We start from the raw sequence: 18,836 nt of genomic DNA on the forward strand, positions 1-18,836 counted from the left end.
CTGGCGGTCCAGTGGTTAGGACTCCGAGCTTCCACTGCAGGGGACACGGGTTCGATCTCTGGTTGAGGAACTGAGATCCCACATGTCACTCAGCGCGGCCAAAAAAATAAAACACACACACACACATAAAAAATAAAAGCAATGCTTTTCCCCTGACCGTACAAGAGAGAAAAGTAATACAGTTTCACTAATACATACATACATAGATACTTAAAGAAATACATATATGGGGCTTCCCTGGTGGCGCAGTGGTTGAGAGTCCGCCTGCCGATGCAGGGGACGCGGGTTCGTGCCCCGGTCCGGGAGGATCCCACGTGCCGCGGAGCGGCTGGGCCCGTGAACCATGGCCGCTGAGCCTGCGCGTCCGGAGCCTGTGCTCCGCAACGGGAGAGGCCACAACAGTGAGAGGCCCGCGTGCCGCAAAAAAAAAAAAAGAGAAATACATATATGAATAATTATAATTAAAAAATACAAAGAAGTGAAATTCTGAAATCCTTCCATCTAGGGCATTCAGATACTTGTATATTTATTTTTTTAATTTATTAATTTTCATATATATTCATTTTTTTAATTTATTTTCTTTATTTTTTTGGCTGCATCGGGTCTTAGTTGCAGCATTCAGGATCTTTTGTCGTGGCCCATGGGCTTTTCTCTAGTTGTGGTGTGCAGGTTTTCTCTCTCTAGCTGTGGTGCGCAGGCTCCAGAGGGTGTGGGCTCTGTAGTTTACTGCACGCAGTCTCTCTGGTTGAGGCGCACGAGCTCAGTAGCTGTGGCAGGCGGGCTAACTTGTCCCGCGGCATGTGGGATCTTAGTTCCCCTACCAGAGATTCAACCTGCGCCCCCTGCATTGGAAGGCGGATTCTTTACCACTGGACCACCAGGGAAGTCCTTATATTTGTATATTCAAAACAAGCAAATAAAATAGAAATTCTGTAGTATATTTAACTGCTCTCTTTTTCATCTGTTATATTGTGTTATATATAATGATTATATATAATGAGATATACTATGGCTAGGTCTTTGACATTTTGTGAAAAGAATTCTCTCCTGTGTCTTAGTTCTTTATCCTGTGGTATTAGGGTATTCCTGACTTTATTCCCATGTACCACCACTTTAAATTTTAAAATTTGCAGGCATGTGTCCAATCTACATGAATATGCAGTGTTTTAAATTATAGGCTGAGGATTTAGCAAATTTCTTAAATTGGAATTTAAGAAAATCTTCAGCATTTCTTAAGTCATATCCTATTCAGTGTCCTATTTTCAGTCTTTTTTTTCCAGAGAGAAAAATTCCCCAGAGTTATGCAGCATTCCAGAGCATGGTCCTTTTTATTTAATTATTTTGGAAGATGAAAAGCTTTTTCATAGCACCCCCACAAAATCCGTTATACCAAAGCACCACGCAGCCACACAGCGCATTGAGCCCAACACAGTGCCCGCGACTGTGGCTCTCCTCCTCAGCTTCTTGTCTCTTCATCCTTCAGGCCTGCCGCTTTGTATACGTGGTCTCTTCTGAACGCAGCTTTAACACTAACATCCCCGGTACCCAGACATATCTCCCTGAACCTGTCTCAGTGTGTTGGGGAGTTGTTCCTTCAGCACCAGTACCCAACCATAGAAGACAGAATATAAAGTCTTCCTCAATCCCACATGAACTGTGTCAGTCGTGAGATGGTAAGAGGGGCCATGTTAGCAAATAACTGCCAACTATTCTGAAGCCAAAGCCATTCGTTCTGATAATGACTTCTAGAAATATAACTGACTTAAATTATTTTTTTGATTTGGAGTAGAGTTGATTTACAATGTTGTGTTAGTTTCTGCTGTACAGCAAAGTGAATCAGTTATATATATACATATATCCACTCCTTTTTAGATTCTATTCCCATATAGGTCATTATGGAGTACTGAGAAGAGTTCCCTGTGCTATACAGTAGGTCCTTCTTAGTTATCTATTTTATATATAGTAGTGTGTATATGTCAATCCCAATCTCCCAGTTTATCCCTCCCCCACCTTCCCCCTGGTAACCGTAAGTTTGTTTTCTACATCTGTGACTCTATTTCTGTTTTGTAAATAAGTCCACTTGTACCCTTCTTTTAGATTCCACATATAAGCGATATCATATGTTATTTGTCTTTCTCTGGTAACTGACTTAAACTTAATAACTACGTTCAGCAAGTGATTTCACTCAGATACCTACCCAGGTATACCTTTGACAAACAACTTAATCCAGAAGGTATCGCTCAAACTTAGATTCTCTGTGAGTGTTTATTTGTTTTTATGTTTGTGAGAGTTGTTTTTACGTTTGCTTTTGTGATTTTAGTGAAACCTTTAAAAATGTTCTCACCGGTGTTACTTCAGCTGTGCTGCCCTGACATAGAATGTTAGGGCTTAGATTATCGATTTGTCCCAGTGTTGACCGAGTGTGATCCCTGCTGTCACTTTCTCACATCTGTCTGAAGTGTCACCCTCCTGGGCAGGTCTGAGTGGCTGTGTTTCACCTGAAGAAAAGACCAGTTTCTTTCTCACAGATTCTGTGAATCATGTTACTGACCAGGTCTCTTCCCTGCCAGAAAGACCAAATCCATGTGTAGGGCTCACCTCTAGCAAGTATGTCAGACTTCAAGGCATGTGCACCCATCTCATGACGGGCCTTATTTTTTTCACTATGTCTCTGTTACAACTCTGTCATGAGCTTTTTATATATTTTTGCGAGCCGCCTAAAATTCTCTCTGGAGGTGTAAGTCGATAACTAATTTTAAATCAATTTATCATTCCATACTGCATAGAAAGAGTTCTAACTGAACTCATTTTAAAGAAACATTCTTATTCAGGGACATTTATTTAAAAGTTATGGTGCTCCAGGAAGAGAGATGTCGAAGCTGCCACCCAAACCGGTCAAACCAGGGTAAGTTAAAGTGTTCAGAGCTCTTTATAAGTTTTGAACCCAAACTCCAGATGAATTGTACTTTGAAGAAGGTGATATTATCTACATTACTGACATGAGTGATACCAGTTGGTGGAAAGGCACCTCCAAAGGCAGGACGGGACTAATCCCAAGCAACTATGTGGCTGAGCAGGTAGAATCCATTGACAATCCATTCCATGAAGCTGCAAAAAGAGGCAACTTGAGCTGGTTGAGAGAGTGTTTGGACAACCGAGTCGGTGTTAATGGCTTGGACAAAGCTGGAAGCACTGCCCTGTACTGGGCTTGTCATGGGGGTCACAGAGATACAGTGGAAATGCTATTTACTCAACCAAACATTGAACTGAACCAACAAAACAAGTTGGGAGACACAGCTTTGCATGCTGCTGCCTGGAAGGGTTATGCAGATATTGTCCAGTCGCTTCTGGCAAAAGTTGCTAGAACAGACTTAAGAAACAATGAGAAGAAGCTGGCCCTGGACATGGTTACTAATGCTGCCTGTGCATCTCTCCTGAAAAAGCAACAGGGAATAGATGCAGTCCGAACATTAAGCAATGCCGAGGACTATCTTAATGATGAAGAATCAGATTAATTCCTTTCTGGAGCTTTGAGATCTAAAACTTCTGTTGCTTTTGCCATTTGAAAACGTTGTCTTTGCCAGAAGAGTGTTGGTAACTGTAAAAAAAAAAAAAAAAAAAGAAAGTCTATATGAACGTGGCAGTATTGCACTGTTTGAATAAAACGTGTAAATGAATAGGTCTCACCTTCAGTTTGCCAATAAGTGACTGGATATTTTGCTATATAAAGTACATTTTTGTTCACCAGAGTAGAACAAGAAGAGATTATTTCTATTTATCAAGCTTAGAGGAATTTTAAGAATTTTTTCTTTTAAAAAAATCGAGATTTTCTTTTTTTTTTTAAAGTTCTTTACCTCAAGGATTGAGATATTTTGAATGGATTTTTCAAGGGGGGAAGGCTTATTATCATAATAAACAAAAGACTTAATAGAAAATCGTCAGCTCTTCTGACAAAAATAAACATTTTAAGAGACTTTATTTCCTTTGTTTTGTGGTATCACTCTTTGCTGGTAAATAAATAAAGCTTTTTATATTTATATTTAGGTAAAGACTGATTTTATTTTTTAAATAACATTCTGTATTATTAGCACAGAAGAATCATAGTAGCCAAATTTTCTTTCTTTTTTTTTTTTCCTGGATACAGTGTACTTTATTGATGGTACATGACAAGGTAGGGCTCCCTAAGCCCCTCCCCTTCTTTAGGGGGTCTGGGATGGAAACCATGTGGAGGTCGGGAGATTCTCAGTGTCTTGGAGGATCGAGTTGGCCTAGTAGCCAAATTTCTGTTCAGCCTTCTATATCTGCTTTGATTAAAGTGAAGATGACAATCATTAAGGAGATACATTTCTAATAAAATATATAAACTTTAATAATATAAATAAATAAAAGTTAGGTAGAGTGCTGCTTTCTGGGAGCTGACAGAATTTAAAAGTTCATCACCAATGTTCTCCCTCTGCTACCCCTTCCCTGCTTTTTGTAGAAAGAGGATTGAAAAGACAATTGGAAAGAAAGGAGAATGTTAGACATACACAGCTAAGTTCATTTTAAAATAAAGAGAATGTTAAAAGGAAAAAGAGAACACTGGACATACAAAGTCAAATTCATTTGTTTATTTATAAATATGTCATGTATATTTAAAAGAATATACACATTGTTTTATTGAACTAGGACTCTATTATTCTGGGTGAATAGCTAGAATTCATACTCAAGTTTATAAGAACTAGAGGCTAAACTGATATGATATCTAGTAAATAAATTAAAAATATGAAATTATCTTAAATGCACTGAGGAAAGTAGGTTATGTCCTATGTACAATTTAATCTCAAATCAATTTCTTCCTTAATTGTCTGGACTTTTTAGAATATTATTTTGTCTGGTGGGTGGTTTAAGAGCTTAGATTTGGTTTTGGTTAGGAGGTGACTGAGATGTTTAGTGGGGGAAGGGGAAAGAGTAATTGGTCATTGCTACTTGGTGGTAGAATTAAAGAACCGTGAAGAGTTTGTAAAAATCAGACATGTTTCTTATAGTAAAGGAATGCTTTTGTAAGATAATTTGTTACCAAAACTATCACTGAAGAGAATGTCTTATAACCAGATCAACAAAACAGTATTACTGAACATTATCTATAATATTATTTAGAGTGTATAACATATATTTCTATGCACACCAACGTATCCTTAACTTATATTGATAAACGGGCTGCAAGTTAAAGAAAAGGGGTGATAGTTTGGTAGAGAATAAAAACTCAAGGCAAGGGCTTCCCTGGTGGCACAGTGGTTAAGAATCCGCCTGCCAATGCAGGGGACACGGGTTCGAGCCCTGGTCCGAGAAGATCCCACATGTCACGGAGCAACTAAGCCCGTGCACCACAACTACTGAGCCTGCGTGCGCCTAGAGCCCATGCTCTGCAACAAGAGAAGCCACCGGAATGAGAAGCCCGCGCAACGCAATGAAGAGTACCCCCGCTTGCGACAACTAGAGAAAGTCCGTGTGCATCAACAAAGACCCAACACAGACAAAAATAAATAAATAAAACGAATAAATTTATTGGAAAAAAAAGAACTCAAGGCGAATCTCAATGTGTCTCCACTGCACCCCTATCTCTCCTTCCTACCTTCCCACCTTCTTGCTAGCCATCTTGGATGATGAGGCCCTGGTGGGTTTGAATTTAGAATGAATTATATGTTGACTCTTACCACCAGCTTTGGGACTTAATAAAGTCTTCAAACTCTTCTGAGTAACTGGCATCTGGACCTCATTGGACAGATGAAGCAGAGCTAAGACTAGAGCTCACTAATCTTGGTTGTTGCTGCTTTCTTGTTATTATAACCAATTATTCTTCTGGAGGAAGCAGATCATTTTTTTTTTTTTAGAGCCAATATTTTATTTTACTTATTTAGTTTTTTATACTCTTTTCCATTATGGTTTAATCACAGAATATTAGACATAGTTCCCTGTGCTCTACATTAGGACCTTGTTGTTTACCCATTCTAAATGTAATAGTTTGCATCTACCAACCCCAAACTCCCAGTCCATCCCTCTCTCTCCCCGCTCCCCCCTTCCCCCCCCCAACCCCGACCTCCAGGGGAAGCAAATCTTGATTTTCCACATAACTGTTGTTGACAAATCTTAACTCTGGCTTTCTATGATTTCTCTGATCCAATTACTTTAGCTCTTCCTTCACTTCTTGCTTAAAATTAAAAGCCTTGTCATTATGTAAACTGACATTGTGCAACTTCTTTGTATTTCAAGAAATAAATTCTCTATAATCTCCCCTTATTATCTATTACAAACTTTGCTAAAGGTAAAGGAAACATCTTAACAAAGCACTTGAAGTGCAATGCACAGTCTCCTTCATGTATTTTAGTACAATCTAATTTTATTACAAACTATATTTTGCATAAAATCTTAACTGCCATTTCTCCCTCAAGAACCTACAGCTGTCCTTTCATCTACAGATCCTGCATTTACTTTTGATAAAAAGGCAGTATTTTGTGGGCTCTGATTACTTTGGCTCAACCCATTAGCGACACTAACAATAGACTAATTGTCAGTGAAATTAGCCTTTTATCTGTCACCCTCTCCCCTCCTCCACTTTCTTTTTTTTGTTTGTTTATTTATTTTAGCTGCTTTTGGGTCTTTTTTACAATGCACGGGCTTTTCATTGCGGTGGCTTCTCTTGTTGCGGAGCACGGGCTCTAGGCGCGAGGGCTTCAGTAGTTGTGGCATGTGGGCTCAGTAGTTGTGGCACGTGGGTCTCGGTAGTTGTGGCATGCAGGCCTCAGTAGTTGTGGCTTGCGGGCTCTAGAACACAGGCTCAGTAGTTGTGGCACACGGGCTCAGTTGCTCCACAGCATGTGGGATCTTCCTGGACCAGGGCTCGAACCCGTGTCCCCTGCATTGGCAGGCGGATTCCTAACCACTGCGCCACCAGGGAAGCCCTCCTCCACTTTCCAGCTAAGTGCAGTGACAAGGACCAACTCTGCTGGCTTGAAACAAATTATTTCATCTCCCTGAGCCTCAGTGTCCGCCTGCGCAAAGGAAGCACAGCAGCACACATATCTTGGGTTGTTGGGCAAAACAGGTCCAATTCTTCCGGCAAAGTCAGCACTCAGCAAGTGTGAATTTCCTTGCCCTCAAAGAAGGAGCTTGTAGGTAACTACAAACATGTATTGGCACACAATACATGTTTTTTTAAAAAATCACTCTCCCACATAACTCTCAAAATGTTGAAGCAAAGAAGTCTGTCCAAATTGAAGCTTGGAAAGAAATAGTTTTAAAATTTGTCCCCTCATTTAAGGTTAACTTCAACTTGACTTTCAAATGATGATAAATTCATTCTCAAAGCATTTCCTTTATAGTATTCATCACTATATTACAATTGTAATTAAATGCCTTGAGCGTTTTGGAACTCTATCTTGAAGTGAAGGACTGTGCCTGTCTTGGGCCCCTCTTTAACCCCAGCTGACACATTGTAGGTGATCTCAATAAATATTTGAGGAGTCAGTGAGTGAGCATCATAGTCTGTTTCTTTTTAAACAGTGCTTCTGAAAGGCTGTAGGTTAATCATTTTGAATCCATCTTTTTCTCTTTCTGAGGACTTAGGGTGAAATTATCACTCACCCTTTCTCCCCATTTCAGAATGCTCTTCACTTGGCATTAATCTCATTAAAAGAATCTGTTTTTCAGTGATCTTTCTTCTGCTCTGGAAATACACGCTTTAATAATTGGAGGAGATAGGGTAAAAGGCAAAGGCTTCTATTCAAAGAAATGCTTACTGCAAAATCATTTTATTAAAGCAAGACTCGACGTGTGAAAAATTGACCCTTGTATTTTTTGTCTAGTAATGTTAGATTTTTACCTGTCACAACTTCATAAAAGATATACACTGATATTTCCTTTGGGCACTCAGTAAATGTACTTGAAACATTTTCCTAAAAGAGGGAAAAACATGTATTTAGAGAAATTCCATTTTAGTTTCTCTCTTATTCTAAGCAAAAAAATCTGCATTTGCTACAGCTATACTTGACACTTTCCATTCATTATTTAACTAAAAATTCATTGGAAAATCTACCTTAAAATCCATCCGTAGAAAAGAGGAAAGGATTTAATATTTCAGTGAAGCTGGGGACAGGGAATGGAAAGAATGTATAATGGGTTTGAATTCTTCAACTGCTTTTTTCCTGGGGGTGGGAGTTTGCGGGGGTGGGAGGCTTTTCTCTAAGAGTTATTGTGATAGGATCTTCTAACAAAGGCAGCTCTTTTCTACTGTTTTTCAGACCCTTATGGGTTGGGATAAGGACTTATGGGGATGGAACCATAGAGACTAAACACATGAGCTGGGATTTTTTTTTATTTCAAAGAAATTTCTGAAGAACATGAGATTCTTTAACTTTGTGAAATGGTCTGAAAAACACTTTTCTAACTCTGAATATGAGCAGTTTCTATCTTATTCCGGCCCTTAAAACAAGATTCTCTGTGTACTTAAGAATTACATTGGAGTTTGTAAAGAGTACACATTCAGTGGGTGTGGGGCTGAGCACAGGGAACGCATGTCTACCAGCAGGTTATGAAATTCTTATGAACAATAAACTATGCTTCAAGAAACACAATATTTTTTTTTTTCGGTACGCGGGCCTCTCACAGTTGTAGCCTCTCCCGTTGCGGAGCACAGGCCCCGGACGCGCAGGCTCAGCAGCCATGGCTCACGGGCGCAGCCGCTCCGCGGCATGTGGGATCTTCCCAGACCGGGGCACGAACCTGTGTCCCCTGCATCGGCAGGCGGACTCCCAACCACTGCGCCACCAGGGAAGCCCAAGAAACACAATTTTAAGATAAAAGTGGGCAACTGAGTTTCAACTGGGTTTCAACTCCACTTTTCCTGTTTTTCCTTCTGCATTTCCAATCAGACAGTGTCTCAGATTACCTTCCCACAGGTTCTCCATCTGCTTCTCATCAGGATCAGCCTACCAGGGAAGGTCCAGGATAGGATGTAGTCCCCAACTCCCAATCCATGTCCTCACCCCTCAGTCCCATGTTGCACTTCTTTTGGGAGCCCACTTGCTTATGATGGTCTCAGCATGGTTTTCTATCCCACTTCATTCCCTTGTGTTCACAGACTCACCATTAATATTTATCCAGGCATTTCGTTCTGGATCTCTATGAACCACAGTGATTATCTAAGAATGAATCAAGAGTGAGGTAACCATGGAAACCACAACCAGGAAGAACAATAATAGGAACTGGGGTGTTAAGCTTAGAGATTTAGATGTAATTTGATAGCTATCACTGAGGGAATGGATGTCTTACAGAAGTTAGCTTAGACTCATTCTGTGGAGTTCCACAAGTCCTAAGTAAAAGTCCACTGAGTAAAAGTTACACAAAAGTAGATTTTTGGCTAAGCATAAAGAAAAACTTCCTAACAAGATTGTAGTCTTGCAAAGTTATAAAATTCCAGTCACTAGGAGTGTTCAATTTGGTAAAGGAAAAGATTCTCTTATTTTCAGGTTCAGGATTTATTCATTTGTAGATGGTGCCCCAAACAGAGGGCATACAAAGAAAAAGAGCTCAAAGTCCAGCAGAGAATTGGACATGTGAGCAAATACACTGAAGAAGATCGTGTTGAGTGCAACAAGGGAAGAGTAGACAGTTGCAGCCCACAGCTGGCATCAATTACAGGCAGGTGAGTGAGCAAGCTTCAGAGATTCTAGATCTCGGACTTTGAGCTACCCCAGCTGACACCAAGAGGAGCAGTAAAAATCTTCCCCCAACCCTCAAGCTCTGTCCAAGCTACAGATTATATATATACACATATAGGTTGGTTTAAGCACTAAGTTTTAAGGTGATTTGTTATGAAGCAACAGATAACTAGAACAGGGATGAAATTAATCTGTATAAAGAACATAGAAAAATTGCCTAGCACATAGTAATTACTCAATAAATTCAAGTACTATGGTTATTATTTTATTATCATTGTTATAAAAGTGATGTTATTTAAAAACCATTGGGGCCTTCTCTGGTGGCACAGTGGTTAAGAATCCACCTGCCAATGCAGGGGACACGCGTTTGGTCCCTGGTCAGGGAAGATCCCACATGCCGTGGAGCAACTAAACCCGTGAGCCACAACTACTGAGCCTGTACTCTAGAGCCCGCAAGCCACAACTACTGAGCCCACGTGCCACAACTACTGAAACCCACGTGCCTAGAGCCTGAGCTCTGAAACAAGAGAAGCCACCGCAATGAGAAGCCGTGCACCACAATGAAGAGAAACCCCCACTCACCGCAACTAGAGAAAGCCTGCGCAGCAACGAAGACCCAACAATGAAGACCCAACACAACCAAAAATAAATAACTAAATAAATTTATAGAAAATAAAAAGCATTATATATCACGATCTAAGCCCATTTATTCAGCTTTATTGCTCCATGAACCATCTGCTCAAATTTCCAGCCTTTTCCACATGCTTTTCCTCTTTCCCCATTGTCTTCCCCCACCACATTGTCTGCATTGCTCATGGCCACGTGGAGCATGCCTGCAAGGAGCTAAGTATTTCACATTTGCAATATGCTCTTCCTCCCCTGGACTCTTGCAGTACTCTCCCTCCTGATTTAGCCACTTTCACATTGTTCCTTCTGATCCATTCTTTCATGCAGCGGCCAGAGAGATTTTTTTTTTTTTAATTCAAATCTGACCATATCACTCTTCTATTTAAAATCTTTTGATGGCACCCCACTGTCCTTAGGGCACAGCTTCCAACTCTGTGACTGCAAGCCCTGTAGGTCTGCCCTCTTTTCACCGCCCCGGTTTTACCTCCTTAGCTCACTGTGCTCCAACTAGTCTGACCTGCCTGTACCTAGCCTCCTTTTGTCCTGGAACACACTGTTCACTCTGGCCCTTAGGCTCTTTAAAGAGCCTTTTTAATTGGTTTAACTGCTCCCTGTCCTTGAGGGCACACCTCAAGGTGATGCATCACCTTAAGTTTTGCTTTCTCAGGGAAGACCCTACGCTCCATAGTGCTCCTTAATGTTAAATAAATGATAGTTTGCTTAATTATTTGTTTGATGTCTGCCTCCACGAAGGCAGGGATGAATATTTCTTCAAAGATATATCTATCTTTATATATGTATATACACATACATATGTGTGTGTGTATATATGTATATATATATATATATATATATATATATATATTTAGAGAGAGAGAGAGTTCCCATATATCTCCTTACCCCACACATGCATAGTTTCCCGAGCTACATTCCGGAGTGGTGCATTTGTCACAATTGATGAACCTACCGTGACACATCATAATCACTCAAATTCCATAGTTTGCATTAAGATCATTCTTGGTGTTATACATTCTGTGGGTTTTGACAAATATGTAAGGACATGTACTGATCATACATTATGCACCAAGGTAGTTTCACTGCCCTAAATATCCTCTGTGCTCTGCCTAGCCATGCCTCCCTCCTCTCAAACCCCTGGCAACCCCTGATCATTTTCCTGTCTCCATAGTTTTGCCTTTCCCAGAATGTTATACAGTTGGAATCATACAGTATATCAGGCTCCTAGTTTTAACTAACACTTATCTCCTCCTGGGACTTTATGCCAATAAACGTTTTTCAATGCTAAAAACACCATCCTTGCCTTCAAAGGGTTCATCATTAAGTAGTGCGGGATTCAGAAGCAAAATAATAATAATAATAAGAGACAAAAAGTATGATAAGCACTCTGACAGAGTGCTTCAGCAAGGTAAAGTGTAGGTCAATCAAGAAATCCTTCCTTAGGGCTTCCCTGGTGGCGCAGTGGTTGAGAGTCCGCCTGCCGATGAAGGGGACACGGATTCGTGCCCCGGTCCGGGAAGGTCCCACATGTCGCGGAGCGGCTGGGCCCGTGAGCCATGGCCGCTGAGCCTGCGCGTCTGGAGCCTGTGCTCCGCAACGGGGGAGGCCACAACAGTGAGAGGCCCGCGTACCGCAAAAAAAAAAAAAAAAAAAGAAATCCTCCCTTAAGGAGCTGGTACCCTAACTGAAGTTTAAAAACACATAGGATTTATCCAGTTGGTGATGTCTAGGGAAGATTTTCCAAACAAAACAAACATCACAAGCAATTAAATGGATAGTAAAGAAAAATAAAAGATAAATATTTTTTTAAAAACCAGGAAACGCTGCACAGATTTTATTGCATTTAACTCTCACAAAATCTTGGCAGGAAGGTACTTTTAACTGAGGCACAGAGAAGTCACTACGCTCCTAAGGAGCAAGCTGGGATTTGAACCCAGTGACTCCAGGAGAGATGTACTTGGCTTCTGCTCTATGAGCAGAACCTTTGGATTCTGCAGTAATCAGATAATGGCGGCTCGCCCTAGGACGTTGGCGATGGGTTAAGAGAAGTGAACAGATTTAAGCACCATTAAAGAAATAGGAGTAAAAGGACTTTGTGATTGACTGAAAGAGGTGAGAAAGAAGGAAAAAGGAGAGTACTAGTCAGGGTGCTTTGAGCCCAAGGAACAGAGGACCCAACTAAAAGTGATGGAAACCAATGGCAAGGCGGCTGGGGGAAGGTTTGGGGCTCCAAGGTATCATTGAGGACCATCCTCAGAAGGCATCTCCTCCAGTAATTGCCCTATTTTTCTTTTTTTCCAGAACAGCCAGACTTATCGTTGTCTACTTTTCTCTCTACATTTCTTTATTTCTCTTTCCATCTACTCTAGTCTGGCTTCTGTCATCATTCAACCTTAATGGCTGATGTCGCAAAATTCGATGTGCACAGTTCAGCTGTTGAAAGAACAGCTTTAGCTCAAATACTCCTCCTCAGAGAAACGCATATCCGAAAGCTTACTCACACGTCTATTTGGATGTTCCATTGTTGCCCCAAACTCAGTATGTCCCAAACAGAACTCATCGTTCTCCATTTTGAGGAACTACCAATAATTACTCAGACGAGAAACATGAGGCAATGTCCTTTTATTTTTAAAACAGATTTATTGAGGTATAATAGACATACTTCAATAAACTGAAAAGTGACAAAGCGAGAGAGAGGCATGGACATATATACACTACCAAACGTAAGGTAGATAGCTAGTGGGAAGCAGCCGCGTAGCACAGGGAGATCAGCTCGGTGCTTTGTGACCACCTAGAGGGGTGGGATAGGGAGGGTGGGAGGGAGGGAGACGCAAGAGGGAAGAGATATGGGAACATATGTATATGTATAACTGATTCACTTTGTTATAAAGCAGAAACCAGCACACCATTGTAAAGCAATTATACTCCAATAAAGATGTAAAAATAAAAATAAATAAAAACAAAAATAAACTGAAAATACCTACCTGCTTTTCTATCACTATAGTTTGCAATTTTTAGAATTTTATATAAATAGAATCTTATAGCATGTACTCTTCTTTTACTCAGTGTAATTATTTTGAGATTCATTCATTCATTAAATACTTACTAAGCACCCACTCTATGTCAGGTGCTGTTCAAGGCCCTGGAAATACAGAAGTAAACAAATCAGACATGGTCCCTGGCCTCAAGAAGCTTCTAGCCTACTACAGTGTGCTCCCTTACCCTCTATGGAGAATCCATACCTGCCTCCCTCCTTTAGCTTACCCAACATTATTCTCTCTTCCAATTTGATTTGTTGTTAAACAATATTACATCATAAAAGGAATTTTTAAAGAAAAACATTTCGTCTAAAATAGCTAGGTCTACAGGAATTCCCTGGCAGTTCAGTGGTTAGGACTCCATGCTTTCATCACTGCCGTGGGCCTGGGTTCAATCCCTGGTTGGGGAGCTAAGATCCTGCAAGCTGCATGGGGTGGCCAAAAAAATTTTTTTTTTAAATAGCTAGATCTTCTCATAATTATTTTGATTTTTCCATATGCTTTTCTAGTGTATGTTCATATATAAAAATTAGAAGCAATCTGTATGTCCATCAGTATGGAGTCATTAAATTCATACAACCATTAAAAATGATGAAGTAGATCTGTAAATGTGTGCATAGCATAAGTATATACTCAAAATCTGTTTAAGTCTTCTCAAACTTTAGCATGCATCAGAACGACCTGCAGGGCTCTGCATAGTAATAAGAGTGGGAGAAAATCTGAGCTCTGATGGAAAGTAGGAGAGAGGAAAAAAGAGGTAGGGAAAAAACAGCTAGAGAGAAATGGCCAAAGGGACTTTGGAAATGACTAAAATATTCAATTTTAAGTTAAGTTTTTAATTTTTTAAGTTAAAATTTAATTAAGTTTTGCTCTCCTGTGCTGCATTTGTCTCTAAACATTTTGATATTTGCTTTGGTCAACAGTATTTTGGGGAGCGGAGGGATCATATGTGTCCAGTATGGGGTGATGTGGTGTGGAAAAGGTACAGCACATGCAGGAGGCAGGGACCAGGGCAAGGCTTGAGAATTCAGCAAAAGCAGGACTTCAGAATCAGAAGTAACTAGGAGAAATGGAAGTCCAAGAGTCTCTGGTGAGAAGGAGGGATGAAACGGTGCTCAGAGTCATTTTTAATTAAATATTATGAAGCGGTGTGCCCATAATGCTGGAGGACTTGGTGATACCATCAGCTGGGGAGTGATATTGAGCATAGACAACAAGGCCAGGTGTGACACTTGTATGTTTCAAATAATGGGGGCAGGGTCATGACTATAGCAGAGGGTTGAGACAGAATATAATTAAGAGAATATACTTACTCTTAGAATAGCCTCCGCCCCCCCCAAAAAAAAAACTGTGGTAGGTTTAAGTTGTAAAATAGATTAAGTAGAAAATAACTCCCTCAATACCAGCAAGGATTTCTTACTCAGTAAATGTCTAATTCCATACATAAGGAACGTTAACCTTAGGTTGCAATCTGTACCTTAATGCCACATGGCATCAGTGGTGGCTAAACAGAACAGCAGTAAGGTAAGAAGTACCTATGGTAACAGTGTTCTTTCTTTGTGCTAATAAATTAACACGGGCTCCAAAGTCAATAACCATTTAACATTCTGAAAAGTATTGTTTCGTGATGTATAAAATTTACTTTTCCACCAGCAATACAATGACTTAGCCTTGTGTGGAAGAAAGAGTGTACGGAGTACCCCACCAATGCCTCCTGCAGGGCTAGGTACTTGCACATGTGCTCCCAGGGCCCCCTGTGCTTAATTCAGTCACAGCATTTATTATATTTTAATGTCTGATTGTTTGTCTATTCTCTCCAGTAGACCATGAGCAGCTTAGTCACAGCTCAGGGACTGTGTCTTGCATTAGGCCCTAGCATGTTATACATGCTCCTTAAAGGAACTGTTTTTGTAATAAGCGCATCAAGGGTTGTATGTGTCTTATACCAGCCAAAGAAAACAACACTAGGTCACAAAGTCCTTCTCTATAAAATGACAGAATTAAAATGCACCCTTGACAAAATCTCCTCATGTTGAGGGCATCATTTTTCTCAGATACTTGATATGTTGAAGTGATTTAGAACTTCCTGGAGTTTTCCCCCAAATCCACCCACTGTTGATTCAAGCATTTGATTCAAGCATTTCTTTAACAGAGGACAGAATCTGAAATCCTAGAGATCAGAGTCTCCCTTAAGCATTGGAAAATTCCAAGCATATCAGAGATGATGGGATGATAAGATGGTGATTCTTTGGGGATCTGCAGTTTCCTCTTCAATAATAAGTCACTGTAAGTGAAAGGAGCCAGCACAAAAGGTCACATATTATGTGATTCCATTTATTTAAAATATCCAGAATAGGTAAATCTATAGAGACAGAAACAGTTTAGCGGTTGCCGGGGGCTGTGCTGAAAGGCGAATAACTGCTTATGGGTATGGGCCTCCTTTGGGGGTGATAAAATGGTTTGTAACTAGATGGAAGTGATTCTTGCACAGAATTGTGACTGCATTAAATGCCACTGAATTGCACACTTTAAAATAGTTAATTTTATATTCTGTGAATTTCACTTCAATAAAAAGAATACGAGTCACTGATAACCTTGAGCTAGGTCAAGATATATATCTAGGCTTTCCTGGTGGCGCAGTGGTTGAGAGTCCGCCTGCCGATGTAGGGGACATGGGTTCGTGCCGTGGTCCAGGAAGATCCCACATGCCGCGGAGCAGCTGGGCCTGTGAGCCATGGCCGCTGAGCCTGCGCGTCTGGAGCCTGTGCTCCGCAACGGGAGAGGCCACAACAGTGAGAGGCCTGCGTACCGCAAAAACAAAACAAAACAAAACAAAAAGATATACATCAAACTTCATTCTCTGCAGTTACAAAGAACATGGTGTTATCTGACTGCAGAAACTTAATGAGGGTCTACTTAAGTATCTTATTTATACTGGTTCTATAGTTCCAAAAAATCTCTTTGCCAATGGTCTTTAAAAATGATGATTCTAATAACTATAGGAGCTAACATTTATTGTGTGCTTTCTATGTTCTAGGTACTCTTCTAAGCTCTCTGAGGACGTTAACTCATCTAATTCTCACAGTAACCCTATGAGATGGGTACTGTGATTATCCCAATTTTACACTTACCTGAATTTGGCCACCAGAGCAGTAAGTGGCAAAGCTGGACTCAAAACTCTGACCTGTCCCATTCAAAACCTATGCCTGTTGTTAATGTCTCTGGTTACACAATTGATACAGCACAGAGTGGTACATGCAACTGATCTAAAGAGACCTTGTGTGATAACCAAGCTCTCCATATGTTTTTCTAATAGCAAAAATATACCTGTCTAGTTTTCAAGTGAATGAATGCAATAATGGGGTCTAGTTGGTGAGCAACTCCCTTGAAAGAAGAGATGCCGGACAGACTTGACCCAATTAAAGGGGACAAAGCCAGAATGGCCCTTGTAAGTTCCCAGTCTCTTGGGAAATACCTTGAGAATTCTGCTGATGCCTTTTTCAATCAGACTTTCTAATGGCACAGATGCTGTGCACCCAGGTCCCTGTGTTCCTTCCCAGAAGTCTTCATCTCTAGAAAGGACAGGTGACACACTCTCCACACAGATGTTCTTGGCAAGATCAGCTGTGTGAACACTGTAATGTTGAAGAACTCCTGGCTTATTCAGTAATTCTGGCAAAAAAAACACCTCATGAGAAAACATTGTGGGCAAAGTCTCTATTGATTCTTAAAATGTTGTGGCTGAGAAAAATCTTTCATTTTTGGATGCGTGGCTATTTATTAATTCTGTTAAATACTCTGAAGTACCCTGAGGCATATATCCTCAACCTTCTAAATATGATGCAATCCTTGGACTTCAGTGTTCTGTAAATAATCTAGATCAACTGATGACAGGTGATGTGACCCTATGGCATAAGTTCTGGGCTTCCATCCAGCAGCATTTGAATAGTATGTGCTTTCAAGGTGGCCTTTCCACATCCAGAATCCACGCTCCACAACTTTAAATCTGTGACTCACCGCATCCTCTAAAAGTAGTTAATATGCCTGAAAAGGATCTGCAGATATTATGGAACATGCATTTCTGTGTTCAGCTACTTCTGTTGGCCAGAGTTTCTGCTTTATTTAAGGATAGTATTTAAAGGAGCACAGTGTCTCACTAGTTGAGGCCCTTTGGAAATGTCAAATATTAATTGCTCAAGGGACACTATTGGAGGATTTGATGGTGAACACCATAAGCCTTAACATCTCAGTTAATACTCCCTTACATGTAGCATTGAGACAGAGAACAAATGCTTGCAAGATGGAGTGCAGTGCCCTTGTAGGAGGTGAATTCCATTTTTGAAATTCAAATCTCTATTGAATAACAGTGGTGGTAAGAAAAGTGTCTTAGTCAACATCACAGAAGATATCACCCCTCAATGTGCTCCAGACTTGCTTCACAACTACCTACTTGGCATCTCTACTTGGATGTCTTAGGCAATCTCAATATGTGCAAAACTGAACACTTCATTTACTCTCTTCCTCCCAGACTTTTCCAATCTTAGTAAATGCCTCCATTATTCACCCATGGTTCAGGCTGCAAAGATAGAGGTGAGCTTGAATCTTCCCTTTCCCTCACAACCCACATCCAAATCCTTCAGATTCTTTCTGTCTACAAAATATATCTCACACCCAAGAGCCCTCATCCTCTTACACTGGCTACTGTAAGAACCTTTCCACTTGCTCCCCTGCTTCCACCCCTACTCACCAATGTCCATTATTTAACCAGAGGCCAGAGTGATTTTCTAAACAAGTCAGATCTTCTCACTATCCTACTCAAATTCTTCCAGTGATTTCTCATCACATTTACAATCCAGTCAAAGCTATTTATTATAGCCCAGCAGGCTCTGCAAACCTCTGTGACAGTGCTTCTTTCCTCCGGGGTCCATTCTAATCTAACTGGTTTTCTTGCCCTTCTTCAAGCTCACCAAGCTCATTTCCATCTCACGGCCATTGCATTTGCTGTTCTTTCTGTGTAGAATATTCTTCCCCAGATGTTTCCATGGCTCATTCCCTTAATCCTTTCAGGGCTTTGCTTAAATGTCACTTTTTCAGTGAGGCCTTCCCTGACCATGCTATCTAAAATAGCCCTTCTACATTTTCTATTCCTTTACCAAACTTTAATTTTATTTATAGCATGTATCACTTCTGACATATTTAAATATACATTGAATGCATGAATGAATGCTGTAGCACTCTTACCAAGAGTGCTAGGGAGTGAATTTTACCACCTAACATTGTCCAACTTTCTACAATACATAACGGCTATGAATGTTTTCCTCTGAATATAGTGCGTATATTTCTCTCAGAACACATTTTCCTCTGGCAGTAAAAAGAATACCTTAATCCTTTCAAACCTATACCTTAATGCTTTTGAAACTGAGTCCAAACTAACCATACTAACATAAAATTTCAAGAA

The 18,836-nt window shown here is 40.4% G+C and overlaps 1 pseudogene; it reads left to right on the forward strand.

Annotated features, from left to right (window-relative positions):
- Positions 1–420: 420 nt before the first annotated feature.
- On the forward strand, positions 421–11,144 carry LOC149750202 (osteoclast-stimulating factor 1 pseudogene; annotated as a pseudogene).
- Positions 11,145–18,836: the final 7,692 nt, after the last annotated feature.

The sequence above is a fragment of the Delphinapterus leucas genome, chromosome 2, assembly GCF_059928025.1.
Source record: "Delphinapterus leucas isolate spDelLeu-1000000601 "Yukka" chromosome 2, BTC_Dleu_Yukka2, whole genome shotgun sequence".
Taxonomy (NCBI): Eukaryota; Metazoa; Chordata; class Mammalia; order Artiodactyla; family Monodontidae; genus Delphinapterus; species Delphinapterus leucas.